The following is a 16,328-nucleotide window of genomic DNA, read 5'->3' on the forward strand; positions in this document are numbered from 1 at the left end:
ATGGTGATGTGGTATTAAGACCGTCTGGGGGTGACTAGACACAATGTAGGCCTCTATATAAAGCTTTAAGATTTGGCCTGTGAGTGCACAGATCTACTTGTCTTGGGGCTAAAACAAGCCTCATAGTTCCCTTGATTTTTAAACCTGCCACCTACCAATCTGGAGCAGGCTGCCTCTTTCTTTGTCTCTCCCTGCCTTCTGCATAGAAGAGCCAGTTTCAGATTATATCCAGCAAACTGCCAGGCGGTTTCCAAACCAAGAAACACATACAAACAAGCAAGTACAAAAGGAATCATATGACATCCTCATTCCCTGTTCTTGTAGACAATGCCAAGCACCTTGCATAAAAGTTTCATTCCAAGGTAAATGTGACAATACTTTGACAGCAGGGCCAGCTAACCTTGCAGTCAGAGCAGATCCAAGAATCTAATGTTAAGTCGGGGGCACAAGACCCAGTGAGTCCTAGATTCATCTCGGAGTGCCACACAAAAAGCTATTGGGCTCCCCAAATTCCATCAAGAGCAGAGATACCCATACAATATTTCTAACAAACCACATGTTTGGTAATTACTCATTTCACCAATGCAAAAATTATTTCTAACATCTCATATGCTAATTAACAAATTGCCTAGTGCAGTGATACTCAAATTAAATGCTTATAGAATCCACTGGGAGTTGTGTTAAAATGCAGACTGATCCATTATATCTGGGTTGAGGGCCTGAGATTCTACATTCTAACAAGTGTATAGGTAATGCCTGTTACTGGTCTCTGAACTACACTGATTAGGAAGAGGCTAGTGCAGGTTTGGATGGTGATACTGAAGTGCCAGTTTGCGCCTCCTTTAAAATGTAGACTCCTGATTAGGATCTTTAAAATAGTCACGAACCACCATTAGAATGTGGATTTGAATAAGATATATCAAGTGTTAAACAATTACTTTGGTGCCAAGTTGATTCTCTCACCCAAATATGTATTACACAACTTATACTGATGTATTTTAAAGTACAGACAATCTAATAGCCCATTCAAATACAATGGGCACAAACAAAATGCCTATTTGAGAGACAGACAGAGAGAAAGACAGAGACAGAATAGAGTAATGCCACTACTCAGTATAAAATTTTGTGTAAGCAGTGTCCTTCTGGCTCCACTTTCTCATGGCAACCTGAGAATTTCTAATACAGAGCACAGTAATTATTCATGTGTCTCCTAGCTCAGTTCCCTCAAACATGTCACATAGAAGCATTAGCTGTATTTTTCCCCAATGGGGAAAGATAGGCCCACTGGATGACATTTTATAATGAGTTTTATTTATTAATAGGTTTGCACCTAAAAGCAATGTTCCTACTCACTGCAATTGGAACCATGTATGAATTGATGTTGTTAGCATCCATCAACATTAAATACAATAGGCTCCCTTGATATCACTATGTATTGTTTATACCACTGCCATCTAATCAAATTAGATGAGTTCTTATCCCAGCCAACTGAAAATTAATATGTACCCTTGTACAGTATAATCTCATAAAATATTATTGCTTTGGTTAGTAACAAAACATATTAAGATATATTTTATGCCATTAGGTGTATAAAGATATATCCACACGTATTGGTTGATAGTTATGTTGTGCACTGATATTATCCTGAATCCAGCTCAAAGTCTCTATTGTACTAATGGCCTCATTAGTAATTTCCAATATAATTCAAGGCTTTGGCTCTGATTCCAAATAATTAGAAGTTTGCATTTGGAATTTTTGGTTACTTCATTCTGGTCTCTGCTTTAACCAGGTCACTTATGATTGAGACAAGTACTTAGATTAAATTCTAAATTAAAGAAAAAATTAAACTCATGTTAGGAAAACTCATATTTGCCAAGCACTTATACTAAAAACTGTGATATAAAGATTAATAAGACAAGGACATGAACCCTTAAGAATACATAATATAGAAAGAGAGATATAAACAAATAATAGTTGATCATTGTAATGGGATGAAATATGTGTTGTTATGAAGTAGTACCAAGTGATGTGTAAAGAATAATGAAGGGTAAGGTATAAACAACTGTCTGCATAAATCAGGAAAAACTTCAGAGATAGTTCTATTTGCTGAGCTTTGACAGAAGAGCAAGGGGAACAAAGAAAGTTGAGGGGAAGAGGAACATTCTTACAGAAGGAAAACCCATAAAGAAAGGTCCAAATTACAAATGGCACTGTGTATTCAGAAATTGTCAAGATTTGCTGAGTGACAGGAACTGAAGCTGGAAAGTCAAACGCTACCATAACAAAAGGAGCCTAGTGCTCCATGTTAAGGCATCTGGACTTCATTCAGAAGGCAGCATTTATCCAAAGAAAGTTTTCAAGAAAGAAGGTGATAGGAAATGTGATTTTCTTTGAGGAAGGGAAGTCTGTGGTAATATGGAGACTTACTTAGAGGGAAGAATAGATGAAGATAAGGAGATCAAGGGCAAGGCAAATGCGATGGCTTGAGCAAGACATATGAGGCCAAATCTGTTCAGTGACAATGGACACAGATTCTAGATTCCAGACAATAGTCTTGCCAGGTGTGTGAGCTCTTAGATATGGGGCTGAGGGGCAGCCCCCCTTGAACCTGTTTAAGATACCACCCCTTGAATTTATACAATATAAGACAGAATTCTGAATGTGCCCTAATGTTTGACTTAAAGTCTAATATTTCAACCTCATCCTTTCTTTAATTCTCCTCTCTGAATAAATTGGGTTCCTAGAAGATATTGGGTTGGCAAGAAAATTAACTTGACAGATGAATCATACTGAAAGAGTGACTATTACAGTTCACTTTGTGTAACTGTCATATAAGATACTTGAATTGTCCTCAGACTCAATTTGAGCATGTGCCTCTGTATCCTGAAAGAAAAGTTCAGAAGAAGAAATGCAGCTATTGTTAACCTTAAAGTTGTGTTTGGCTGCATGTAATAATACAACTGTGAATAAACCAAAGGATTATTTAAGACACACCCACACACCATACACACACACAACAGTGCTGCAGTGTTACACAATTCCAGAGAATCTCATATATATTGCAGCCTTTAGAATTGTGGTCCATTGTGCCCCACATGCAGAGGCTACACTGTAGGTAGAGTCCCCCAGGGAGGTCGTGCATTGTATTGGTGCTGAGAGAACCTGGTAGTCAGGGCTGATGGGTTGTCAGGGCTGATTGAGTTCCATTTTCCTGCTCTGCCATCTCTGGCATGACCTTGCCTCATGATTGCAAGGTGACTGCTGCAACTCCAGAGATTGTGTCCATATTCTGGGCAAAAGGGAAATAGAGAGTCTTCTCTAAAGTCTCTGAGACAACCAGCTCAGGAACATTTGCTTGTATCTCGTGACTAGAACTGAGTTGTATTGCATTGTTAGTAAAAACAAGGGAGTAAGGATATTAGATAGGCGGCAGAAGACAGTGTCCGTTATACCCAGTAATCTGAGTTCAAACACTATCTGAAGAGACTGAGGATGAGTAGGGGCTAAAGAACATGGTCCCCCACTCACAATTTCCCCGATTTATCATTTATTATTGTACATATTTTACATATTTATTTTATTGTCTCTCTTTCCTACTTGAAAATAAGTTTGATGTAGGCAGGAATTTTTCTCTTTGGTTATATCCTGCATTTCCCAATGCTTGGAAACTGTGAGTAAATGAATATTCATTCCATTCAAGGAATCAATGGAGCTGAGCCCTCCCTTACAACATGGTGGAAAGGGCACAAGGGAAGAACTTAATATGTGCTACTGAGATATCCCTGCTTACTTTCTTGTGAAACTCTTTGCAACTTTAAAAAGAAACTTTCAAAAACCTGACCAATAAATTAGTTGCATGGTCTCACAGTTATCATTAAAGAGCTCTATAGTTAAACAAAAAAAATCAGAAGGTAGAACTAAAAATAATATAACTTTTCCTATGACCAAGGGAGCTTGGATCAATTCCTTAAGGCAGAAGGGCTCCAGCAAAAGCTGCAGGGCTAGAAATTGCCACTAGGCAGAGCAGCTGAAAGATCCTACTTTTCCAAAGATGCCATTAGAAAAAACAGATGCCCTTCAGCAAGAAAGACATCTTAATTTGGATATTTCTGGGGTTATCTGCCATCCCAAGTGATTACTTTCACAGGAGGAGAACTTTGGCTCTGATTCTCTACTTGCATGAATGAGGAGACTCTAGGAATTGATATCCATTATGTACTTTACTGAAAAGAGACAATGTCACTTTTCCCCTGGCAAAAGTAGTCTGTGGGTCAGTGAGGCCAGGGAGGGGAGCCCTCAGGGTAGGAAAAAGAAATACAGGATGAGAGTTCCTTGAATAGAAAGATGCAAAATAGAAACTTGACAGTCTCATAGCACAGAAAGTCCAGACTAGGAATTGTAGGAAAAGTAAACAACCAGTGTGTTAAAGTGTTTACATACAGAGTCTGAGATCTGGCATCCTAAAGACCTACCAGGTGAGAATGTTGGAAATCAAAATCTTCAGTAATCTGAAGGAATGATCTATTAATTACATCTCATAATGAGATAGTAAGTGCCTTGATTTTGGTCTGAGACTTACCTTGAATTAAACTAACCAACTGCAGGGGCGCCTGGGTGGCGCAGTCGGTTAAGCGTCCGACTTCAGCCAGGTCACGATCTCGCGCTCCGTGAGTTCGAGCCCCGCGTCAGGCTCTGGGCTGATGGCTCAGAGCCTGGAGCCTGTTTCCGATTCTGTGTCTCCCTCTCTCTCTGCCCCTCCCCCGTTCATGCTCTGTCTCTCTCTGTCCCAAAAATAAATAAACGTTAAACTAACCAACTGCAGAGACATGGGTTACAAGGGTAAAACAATAAAAATTAAAATACTTACCTTCTGGGGTGCCAGGGTGGCTCAGTCAGTTAAGCCTCTGTCTTAAGCTCAGGTCATAATCTCGCGGTTCATGAGTTTGAGACCCGCGTTGGGCTCTGTGCTGACAGTTCAGAGCCTGTGCTGACAGTTCAGAGCCTGGAGCCTGCCTCAGATTCTGTGTCTCCCTCTCTCTCTGCCCCTTCCCTGCTTGCTCTCTGTCTCTTTCTCAGTCTTGAAAATAAATAAACATTAAAAAATTTTTTTAAATGCCTACGTGCTTATCATAGGTGACTCAACTGAAAATGTTATACAGTTACTCTGGGATTTCACCGCATGTTGATATTTTAGGAATTAAGAAGAATGTAGGGGCACCCAGGTGGCTCAGTTGGTTTCAGCTCAGGTCAAGATCTCACAGTTCCCGAGTTCGAGCTCCACATCAGGCTTGCTGCTGTCAGTGCAGAGCCTGCTTTGGATCCTCTGTCCCCCTCTCTCTGCCCATGCCCAGCTTGCACTCTCTCTCTCTAAAAAAATAGGGGCGCCTGGGTGGCGCAGTCGGTTAAGCGTCCGACTTCAGCCAGGTCACGATCTCGCGGTCCGTGAGTTCGAGCCCCGCGTCGGGCTCTGGGCTGATGGCTCAGAGCCTGGAGCCTGTTTCCGATTCTGTGTCTCCCTCTCTCTCTGCCCCTCCCCCGTTCATGCTCTGTCTCTCTCTGTCCCAAAAATAAATAAACGTTGAAAAAAAAAAATTTTTTTTAAAAAAATAAATAAATAAATAAATAAATAAATAAACATTAAAAGAAAGAGAATGTATGGGAATAAACTCTACGCTTGTTAATTCCACTTAAAATGTGTAATTTTGTTGATCTAATATTTATCAGATAATATTTTATCAAATCAAGATCTGCCCCTAAAATGCACTTAACTTTTTTTTTCAATACGATGCATGTTTTCTGCTTCTAGGTTCTCAAAAGTTGAAAATGAAAAGTAAAATTTTGTATATACAAAAATAAAGACATCAACATTGTAGATATAAGAATGTGTTTATAATGTAGCTATAAAATTAAAGAGATGGCATTTTGCCATCTGAAGAATCCTAGGCTCAGAGAAAACCACATTCAAATCCCTGAGATACCATTTCCTCACTGTGTGACCTTGTGATGCACTATGTATTCCTGAAATCCAGTTTCCCAATATTTGAAATGAAGGTCTGAATATCTTTTTCCAAGTATTAAGTGATTTAGTGGGAACACGAGGCAAATATGCTTAGCACACTGCCAGGCAAACAGCCGTTTCTTGATAATTGTTTGTCAAATATGAAACCAAGTAAGTATAAAAAAAAGTTGAGGCAAGAGAGTAAAACACAGCCTTCCTACCCAGCTTTTTCTATTTTAGAATAAGAAACCTATGTAGGAGATTTGATGGGCTATGAAAAACCTCCCACCTGGAATTATTTCCCCTCCTGGTTTCCAAGTAGAAGCTAAGAAATCTCTCCGGGGTGCAATTACTGGTGAATAAGCCTCAATCCCAATATAGCAAAAGTACAGAATGACCTCTTTCTAGGGATTCATTTTTAAAAAAGAGATTTGGTGGTAGATAAGGGGTTTGCTTTTTGATATTTGACCTCTCCTATTATCCTCAGCTCAATTTATTATGCAGCCATCATAGGCCCCATGATGCTTATCTTTGGGACCTGGGACAGCCTTGGATAAATTCCAGTATAAATCATGCAAAATGGCTTCTCTGAGTTGCTGTGGATTTAGACCCCCTAAAGAGTTACATGTCCATCTTATTGATCCATGTGAAAATATTTTAAACAATCACACATGAAAATGATTCTTCCAAATTCCTCACTGGCTAAGTTGAATATTCACACAGTGAGTGCAAAGAGCAAAAGGTAAGCCTCATACATATTGGGAACAAGTTTTTTTTCCAGTAAACTCAGTCAAGGAGGAAACATTTCTGGGTTCACTGAGGAGTGGCCCACTACTAACCAGGTCTAGCACTCTAGATATGACAACCTTGCTTCATTAGCCTCTACTACCGTCTCTTACCCATGCCACATCCTGATGAATTCAACCCAGAGAATCTTGATTCCAGCCCTTGAGCGAAAGATTCTGCCATGTCACTGCCAAGTTTTGCTTATGCCGCTACCTCTAAAGTGATTGACATCTGCTCATAAGATAAGGCATCAGTTGTGAAAATCAGGATAAACACAATGCTGGCCATTACCTGATTCATACTAGACAAATGTAGAGATAAAACTTAATACAGCCACACTTCAGCAACCCCTGAAGAAGAAAAAGGAGATCTATTAGGATTGGTGAAGGTAAATTAAATAACACTTCGAGTTTTAGGTAGGCACATCAGCCTCTTTTATGAAGTTTCATTGGTAGGAACCAATGGAGGCTGTACGTTGTATATTATTTAACACTTTGACTTTCATCTGAATAAAAGGAGTGATAGTTGGGCAAGCAGCAGACTCCGAGAATATCGATTGACGTGTGACAAAATGACATGAAAGAAGCAGCATTTGGTATTCCAATTTGCAGTCATGAATAGGGCAGTGGATTGGATGCCTAGGTCATTCAACCTCAGACTGAATCCGGGCATGCTTTGGGAACAACTCTATGACTTTGGAACTGCCATCCATTATCACATGGCTATGCCAGAAGGACACATGTTCTGAAATTGTGGTCAAGGAAGGAAAGATAGGTTTAAGTCATCCAGTTCTGTCTCATTTTCTCACTCTCCTGGGACCAAGGGAAGGGAAATACTAGAAAGAAGAACTTTAAGGGAAGTGGCAGTCCCCATGTATCCATCACATCAGGTCCTACTCTTCTCTTTGAAGGGAGGAGGTAAAATAATTTGCCCAAACGAGGTCCAACCTATCTGCTAGTCTCCTAAGACCACTAATTAAACAAAATAATCTCCATACTTTTTTTTAAATTAAGTTTGTTTATTTTGACAGAGAAAGAGAGAGTGCAGATGGGGCAGAGAGAGGGAGAGAGAGAGAATCCCAGGCAGGCTCCACACTGTCAGTGCAGAGCCCGGTGCAGGGCTCAAACTCAAAAACCACAAGATCATGACCTGAGCCAAAGTCAGATGCTTAACTGACTGAGCCATCCACATGCCCCTCTCCATACCTTTTTTAAGGTTATTGACATTTCCTTTAAAAGGTTCTCACAGAAAAAAGCTAGATTCCCAAAGTCCCCCAGAAATATTCAAGGGATGTTGTCCCTACAGATGTTGACCGAATTCAACGCCAAGGATCCTACAAAAACTGGACCTGGGTTGGTATGACTTACATGTGGTTCATTTCCATGATTCCCCCTCCTGTACCCACAACCAGCATTGCTACTCAGTATGTCATACCTGCTCTCCAAGCCCTTCTCAAAAGAGTACTTCATTTTCTCCCTTTCCTCCGATCCCAGAATAAAATAAAGATCTAAGTGAGCAATTAACTCAGCGTATCATTGTCTGAGCTGTGGCTCTCCAGGCTACTTTGGGAGTTCCCCTGACTCTTTTAAAGAACTGTGGCGATAAGGGGCGCCTGGGTGGCTCAGTCGGCTCAGCATCCGACTCTTGATTTCGGACCAGGTCATGATCTCACGGTGCCTGAGTTCCAGCCCTGATAGTTCCTGAGATCTGCACTGACAGCAGGGAGCCTGCTTGGGATTCTCTCTCTACCCCTGCCCTGCTTGCGCACGCTTGCTCTCTCTCTTGCTCTCTTTATCTCTCTCTCAAAAATAAATAAATAAATGAACATGTTTTTTAAAGTCAAACTTACTTAAAAAAAAAAAAAGAAAGAAAACTGTGGCAATAAGAATTAATGTAATTTCTAAATGTAGCCTCACAAATTTTCCAAAAGTGTTCTACATACTAATCAGTATCAATTTCATATGTACCAAGCAGAGTTTGATCACAGTGGATCACAGAGCCATCTCAGTCAAGCTATCCCTTCTGTTGAGGGTCACAGAAGAGGGAGTAGTGGAGGTGGAGGTCTTGCACTTCACGTTTGTTGGGTAAGATGTGCTGAGAAACCAGGTGGAGGGAAAAGATACTTACCAACGGGGAAGGGCCAGGACACTCTCTCTCACGAGCTCCGACAACTCACTCTTCCTCACTTCTCATATCCAACTCAGTAGGACTTTTGTCCCTGTTTCTCAGATGGTTCTCAAGCTCACCTCCCCCATCTTGCCCGTGGCCTAATGACCCTCTAAGAGGCTGTTTTAACTCTTGTTCAGTTGCTCCTAGCTGCAATTGATATCAGAGTCTACTGCTCAGTCAATCCTCCTGAAGCTTGCTCAAGACCTCTAACGTATACCGCCTTTCAATCTTTACGCAAACTCTTTAACCAGGCATATGAGATCTTCTAAATTCTGGCCTTACCCTCTCAGCTCTATGTTCTGCTCCTGTTCTAGTTCTTGCGCAGAGTTATGTGCTACTGCCCTTGTACACACTGTGCCCTTGAGATTCTCCCTCTGTTAGTCCCTTTCCTGGAACTGCTGCCTTCTTTCTTCCCTTCTAATGCCCAAGTAGAATGCTTGGATCCAGAGCAAATTCTGCCTCAACAGTAAAGCATTCCCTTATCCTGTGTCCTGGGACCTGCTCACTCTCCTGCTGTGCTCTCTTAGTACATAGACTGCATTTCCATCTAGTTGCAATCACACTGTCCTTTATTTTATTGTTCACTAGATTGGAAGCTCAGAGAATGTAAAATTGTTATCTGGTATAACTTAGGGTCTGTCATTGCAGGCATAAGAGCCTGGCACAGATTACAAATACAATAAATATTGAATGATTCCACCTGCTGCTCTGGCTTTCACATTTTACCACCTGGGTGTTTATTTACAGAGGCCTTATGTTGTGATGGTTAAGAGTTCAGCCTTTGGGAGCCAAACTATCTGGATTTGAATCTTGGCTCTGACCCCTAATATCCGTATTATCTTGGGCAAATTACTGCATGGGGATAATAATATGGACCTCACATGGTCAACACAAGAATCAAATGAGTGGATATGAGTAAAGCATTTAGAACAGTGCCTGGTATACAGAAAACATCCAATAAAGGTTAGCAAGTTCATTTAGCTAAACTCTCCCTCATGCCTGTGATCACTGAAGAAAAAGAACAGGGTGGTAAGTAGCACTGAGCTTTTGTTCAGAATGAGCCAGGGAGAAAGGGTCTGGAGCAGAAAAAGCCTGGCAGATTCTGCAGTCCGGGAAGAGAGTGGGTCCAGGATGAGGGAGTTCACCGAGACAGGAGCAGGCAGGTCCAGAGTCCCAGATGGGCAGAAAGGTCAGAGTCTGTGACAGCAGCACCGTGAACAGCATACAAAATGCCTGGTCCCAGGGCAGATGTGGCTTGCTGTCTGCTCCACGTTCGCTTTCCCTTTCAGGAATAGGCAGTCCCGGATACCCAAGCAATAACAGAAGAGACCAAAGGCCTCGTGTGGGCCCAGCACCGTGGAGGGAAAAACAGATCTATCTCATCTCATGCTGACATAACCAGAGTATATGTAGCTGACACATCCCCTGGGCTAATACCCTTTATATCTCAATTTTCTACATCATGCCGTGCCTTTTTTTTTGCAACCTTCACAGTTACAGGTCACCAGTCTAGGCATCGTAGGAGCTGTGAGGAATGCAGTGCAAAGTGGCAACTCTTGAACTCTTCCTTCAGTACCTAACTCATTTTCTCCTCATAAAACATTCAAAGCATTTAAAATTATTACTTTATTCCTGAGTCATAATGTTGTTGAAGCTTATAAAAATCATTTCAGTGTTAATTCCCCTGGCTCAACTCTCTCAAATTCTGCCTTAGAAGTTGTATATAATTTAACCAGAAAAAAGCTTTTTTTTTTTTTTTTATGCTCAAAACCAACTGGAGTAATCAGAAAATAGATGAAGAGGGGAAAATAACTGCTAAATGAATACAGAGTTTCAGTTGGAGTTGGGAGTTAGAAATTAGGTCAGTCAACTAGTCAGCCTGGTTTACTGACTTCTTTGTTATAAAATGACCACTTGACCTTGCTCTTTGCCCCCCGCCCCAGGCATTCGCACCAACCCCCCACAGGCTGACAGGTACCAGTTGCAGCCAAACAGAACTGTCAGGTTTTTTTTCTTTTTTAATTCTTTCTTTGTGGCCAGCACATAGACTCCAATGTTGATAATCAGTTCTGGTGGGGGAGATGGCTAAGAGGAGTGGAGTGCTTGGAACATCCCCCAAATATGCGTTCCACATTTGCACCTCATGAGTGGAAAGCTGGCCTTGAGAGATACTGCCTGAGCAATGGAAGAAATAGAACATGCCAGAATGATTCTAAATCCAGCTCCCGCATTCCAATTTATTTCTGTGGGCAGACATTAGCATTCATAGTTGAAAGTGAGATGTAACTAGACAAAAGAGACAAATAGGAGTGTGTGCAGAGCATAGTCACAGAATGTGACTCTGTAGAAGGATCAAGCACTCTGCGTTAGTACAAATGTTGCCATTTTTTAAGTGGAAAAAATATAATCTGCTGCCCAAAAAAACTGCTGGGCAAGGGGGGCAATGGGACTCTCCCATTTGACATTGACACTGTGACTGCAGGAACCATCAGTAAATAATAAAGGCAGAAACTTCAAAGAACTATTAGTTTGAATAACAGTGAAGTGAATGTTGATTGGTTACTTGATTAATTGTGGGATTTTCTTTGGATGTTTGTTTTTCTATCTTGGATGGAAAGTGTTCGCATTTTAGATTTTTGGATGACTGGCTCTGGTTTGAGGGGTTTCAACACAGCTGTTCTGAGCCTAGTTTAGTTGCAATTGGTAAAAAAAAGGTTGGATCATCTCTCAGGCAATTGGAAATAGAAAACGTTTACTGGATTCACTGTAGAATATTTTAGCAATAAAATACTTGAACGCTGTGGGCAAAACCATAATGCAGTCAATTTTATTTTTAGCATAATGTTAATTACAATATCACATTATAATAAAAATCAAATTGCCATAAAAGTACGAGTACAGAAAGGTCTATACCCTTCCATTGTACTTCTTCTTAAAGTTGCTTATTAGAACTGAAAAACTTAATATAACATTATTTGATTAAATCTCCATCTAAGTCTAGATAAAACAGAATAAAACAATAGGAATATACCTAAAGAAATCAGAGTTCTGTAATATACCTTCACCTTGTACTCTCCAGATGAGTATTTGCATATACTCCCCATATCCAGATATTTTGTAAGGAATCTTGACTTGTATCTCATGTTCAATAATCTTAAATCCCAAAACCATTACAACTTTTGCATTCTTAGATTCTTTGACCAAATGTCAAAGCATTTTCCCTCACTGTTTCTTGTAATTTGATTCAAGATAGTCTAAAGGACTTTTATAGGATAAAACTATTTATAGAAATACTATGCACAGCAGTGTTAGCCATTTCACATGTATGTAATATGCACCTGTGCATATCCAGCCTCAGTGACACACTTGTACAATTTGTAGGATATCAGTTGCAGCCCATTTTAACGTCACTTTGACAAAGTATTTTAGCTGTCCAAACAAGGGTAAATATTTGATATATTTTTTGAAAATTTAAATCTCTGTAAAGTATTTGAAGGATTTATTTTATAAATATAATGGTCTTAACTTGCTGTATAAGCCTACATTTTTCTTTGCAATGTGATTTTTTTTTCATTTTAGTAAGTACAAAAATGTTTCTAAAGGCAAGTTTGATTTTCTGTAAGATAATTTATTTGGGAATTCAGATTCTCTGTTAAATAATCATGACCTTTCCCCTTGCCTTTTATTTTCCCCAGTATGTTCCAGAATTTTATTTTTATTTATTTATTTTTTATTTTTTTAATTTTAATTTTATTTTTTTAATTTACGTCCAAATTAGTTAGCATATAATGTAACAATGATTTCAGGAGTACATTCCTTAATTCCCCTTACCCATTTAGCCCATCCCCTCTCCCACAACCCCACCAGTAACCCTCTGTTTGTTCTCCATATTTAAGAGTCTCTTGTTTTGTGCCCCTCCCTATTTTTATACTATTTTTGCTTCCCTTCCCTTGTGTTCATCTGTTCTGTGTCTTAAAGTCCTCATATGAGTGAAGTCATATGATATTTGTCTTTCTCTGAGTAATTTCGCTTAGCATAATAGCCTCTAGTTCCATCCACGTAGTTGCAAATGGCGAAATTTCATTCTTTTTGATTGCCGAGTAATACTCCCATTGTATATATGTACCACATCTTCTTTATCCATTCATCCATCGATGGACATTTGGGCTCTTTCCATACTTTGGCAATTGTTGATAGTCTGTTATAAACATTGGGATGCATATGCCCCTTCAAAACAGTATACCTGTATCCCTTGGATAAATACCTAGTAGTGCAATTGCTGGGTAGTAGGGTAGTTCTATTTTTAATTTTTTGAGGAACCTCCATACAGTTTTCCAGAGTGGCTGCACCAGTTTGCATCCCCACCAGCAGTGCAAAAGAGATCCTCTTTCTCTGCATCCTCAGCACCATCTGTTGTTGCCTAAGTTGTTAATGTTAGTCATTCTGACAGGCGTGAGGTAGTATCTCATTGTGGTTTTGATTTGTATTTCCCTGATGATGAGTGATGTTGACCATTTTTTCATGTGTCGGTTTGCCATCTGAATGTCTTCTTTGGGGAAGTGTCTATTCATGTCTTTTGCCCATTTCTTCACTGGATTATTTGTTTTTCTGGGTGTTGAGTTTGATAAGTTCTTTATAGATTTTGGATACTAACCCTTAATCTGATATGTCATTTACAAATATCTTCTCCCATTCCATTGGTTGCCTTTTACTTTTGCTGATTGTTTCCTTCGTTGTGCAGAAGCTTTTTATTTTGATGAGGTCCCAATAGTACAGTTTGTTTCCCTTGACTCTGGAGACATGTTGAGTAAGAAGTTGCTGAGGACAAGATCAAAGAGGTTTTTGCCTGCTTTCTCCTCGAGGATTTTGATGGCTTCCTTTCTCACATTTAGGTCTTTCATCCATTATGAGTTTACTTTTGTGTATGGTGTAAGACAGCTGTCCAGGTTCATTTTTCTGCATGTTGCTGTCCAGTTTTCTCAGCACCATTTGCTGAAGAGACTGTCTTTATTCCATTCAATATTCTTTCCTGCTTTGTCAAAGATTAGTTGACCATACAACTGTGGGTCCATTTCTGGGTTCTCTATTCGTTTCATTGATCTGAATGTCTGTTTTTATGCCACTACCATACTGTCTTGATGATTATAGCTTTGTAATACAGCTTGAAGTCTGGGATTGTGATACCTCCTGCTTTGGTTTTCTTTTTCAAGATTGTTTTGGCTATTTGGGGTCTTTTCTGGTTCCATACAAATTTTAGGATTATTTGTTCTAACTCTGTGAAGAATGCTGGTGTTATTTTGATAGGGATTGCATTGAATATGTAGATAGCTTTGGGTAGTATCGACATTTTAACAATATTTGTTCTTCCTATCCAGGAGCATGGAATCTTTTTCCATTTTTTTTTGTGTCTTCTTCAATTTCTTTCATCAGCTTTCTATAGTTTTCAGTGTATAGGCTTTTGCCCTCTTTGGTTAGATTTATTCCTAGGTATTTTATGGGTTTTGGTGCAGTTGTAAATGGGATTGATTCCTTGATTTCTCTTTCTGTTGCTTCATTGTTGGTGTATAGGAATGCAACTGATTTCTGTGCATTGATTTTATATCCTGCAACTTTGCTGAATTCATGAATCAGTTCTAGCAGTTCTTTGGTGGAATCTTTTGGGTTTTCCATATAGAGTATCATGTCATCTGTGAAGAGTGAAAGTTTGACTTCCTCCTGACCAATTTGGATGCCTTTTATTTCTTTGTGTTGTCTGATTGCTGAGGCTAAGACTTCAATACTATGTTGAATAACAGTGGTGAGAGTGGACATCCCTGTCTTGTTCCTGACCTTAGGGGGAAAGCTCTCAGTTTTTCCCCATTGAGGATGATATTAGCATTGGGTCTTTCATATATGGCTTTTATGATCTTGAGGTATGATCCTTATATCCCACTTTCTTGAGGGTTTTTATCAAGAAAGGATGTTGTATTTTGTCAAATGCTTCCTCTGCATCTATTGAGAGGATCATATGGTTCTTGTCCTTTCTTTTATTAATGTGATGAATCACATTGATTGTTTCGCAAATATTAAACCAGCCCTGCATCCCAGGTATAAATTCCACTTGGTCGTGGTGAATAATTTTTTTAATGTATTGTTGGATCTGGTTGGCTAATATCTTGTTGAGGATTTTGCATCCATGTTCAACAAGGAAATTGGTCTATAGTTTTCCTTTTTAGTGGGGTCTCTGTCTGGTTTTGGAATCAAGGTAATGCTGGCTTCATAGAGTTTGGAAGTTTTCCTTCCATTTCTATTTTTTGGAACAGCTTCAAGGGAATAGGTGTTAACTCTTCCTTAAATGTTTGGTAGAATTCCCCTGGAAAGCCATCTGGCCCTGGACTCTTGTTTTTTGGCAGATTTTTGATTACTAATTTTATTTCTTTACTGGTTTTGGGTCTGTTCAAATTTTCTATTTCTTTCTGTTTCAGTTTTGGTAGTGTATATGTTTCTAGGAATTTGTCCATTTCTTCCAGATTGCCCATTTTATTGACATATAATTGTTCATAATATTGTCTTATTATTGTTTTTATTTCTGCTGTGTTGATTGTGATCTCTCCTCTTTTTTTCTTGATTTTATTTATTTGGGTCCTTTCCTTTTTCTTTTTAATCAAACTGTCTAGTGGTTTATCAATTTTGTTAATTCTTTCAAAGAACCAGCTTCTGGTTTCATTGCTCTGTTCTACTGGTTTGTTTTGTTTTGTTGTTTTTTTTGTTTTTGGTTTCAATAGCATTAATTTCTGTTCTAATCTTTATTCTTTCCTGTCTTCTGTTGGTTTGGGGGTTTATTTGCTGTTCTTTTTCCAGTTATTTAAGGTGTAAGGTTAGGTTGTGTATCTGAGACCTTCCTTCCTTCTTTAGGAAGGCCTGGATTGCTGTATAACTTTCCTCTTATGACCACCTTTGCTGCATCACAAAGGTTTTTGGGTTGTGGTATTATCATTTTTATTGGCTTCTGTGTACTTTTTAATTTCCTCTTTAACATGTAGGTTAGCCCATTCATTCTTTAGTAGGATATTCTTTAGCTCCAAGTATTTGTTACCATTCCAATTTTTTTTCTTTTGGTTGATTTCGAGTTCCATAGTGTTGTGGTCTGAAAATATGCATGATATGATCTCAATCTTTTTGTACTTGTTGAGGGCTGATTTGTGTCCCAGTATGTGGTCTATTCTGGAGAACATTCCATGTGCACTGGAGAAGAATGTATATTCTGCGGCTTTAGGATGAAATGTTCTGAATATACCTGTTAAGTACATCTGGTCATTCAAATGTCATTCAAAGCATTGTTTCCATGTTGATTTTCTGATTAGATCATCTGTCCATTGTTGTAAGTGGGGTGTTG

Source organism: Lynx rufus, unplaced genomic scaffold (genome assembly GCF_022079265.1).
Source record: "Lynx rufus isolate CCGP_SWC_20201006 ecotype Redwood Valley unplaced genomic scaffold, mLynRuf1.p SCAF_8, whole genome shotgun sequence".
In the NCBI taxonomy this organism is placed as follows: Eukaryota; Metazoa; Chordata; class Mammalia; order Carnivora; family Felidae; genus Lynx; species Lynx rufus.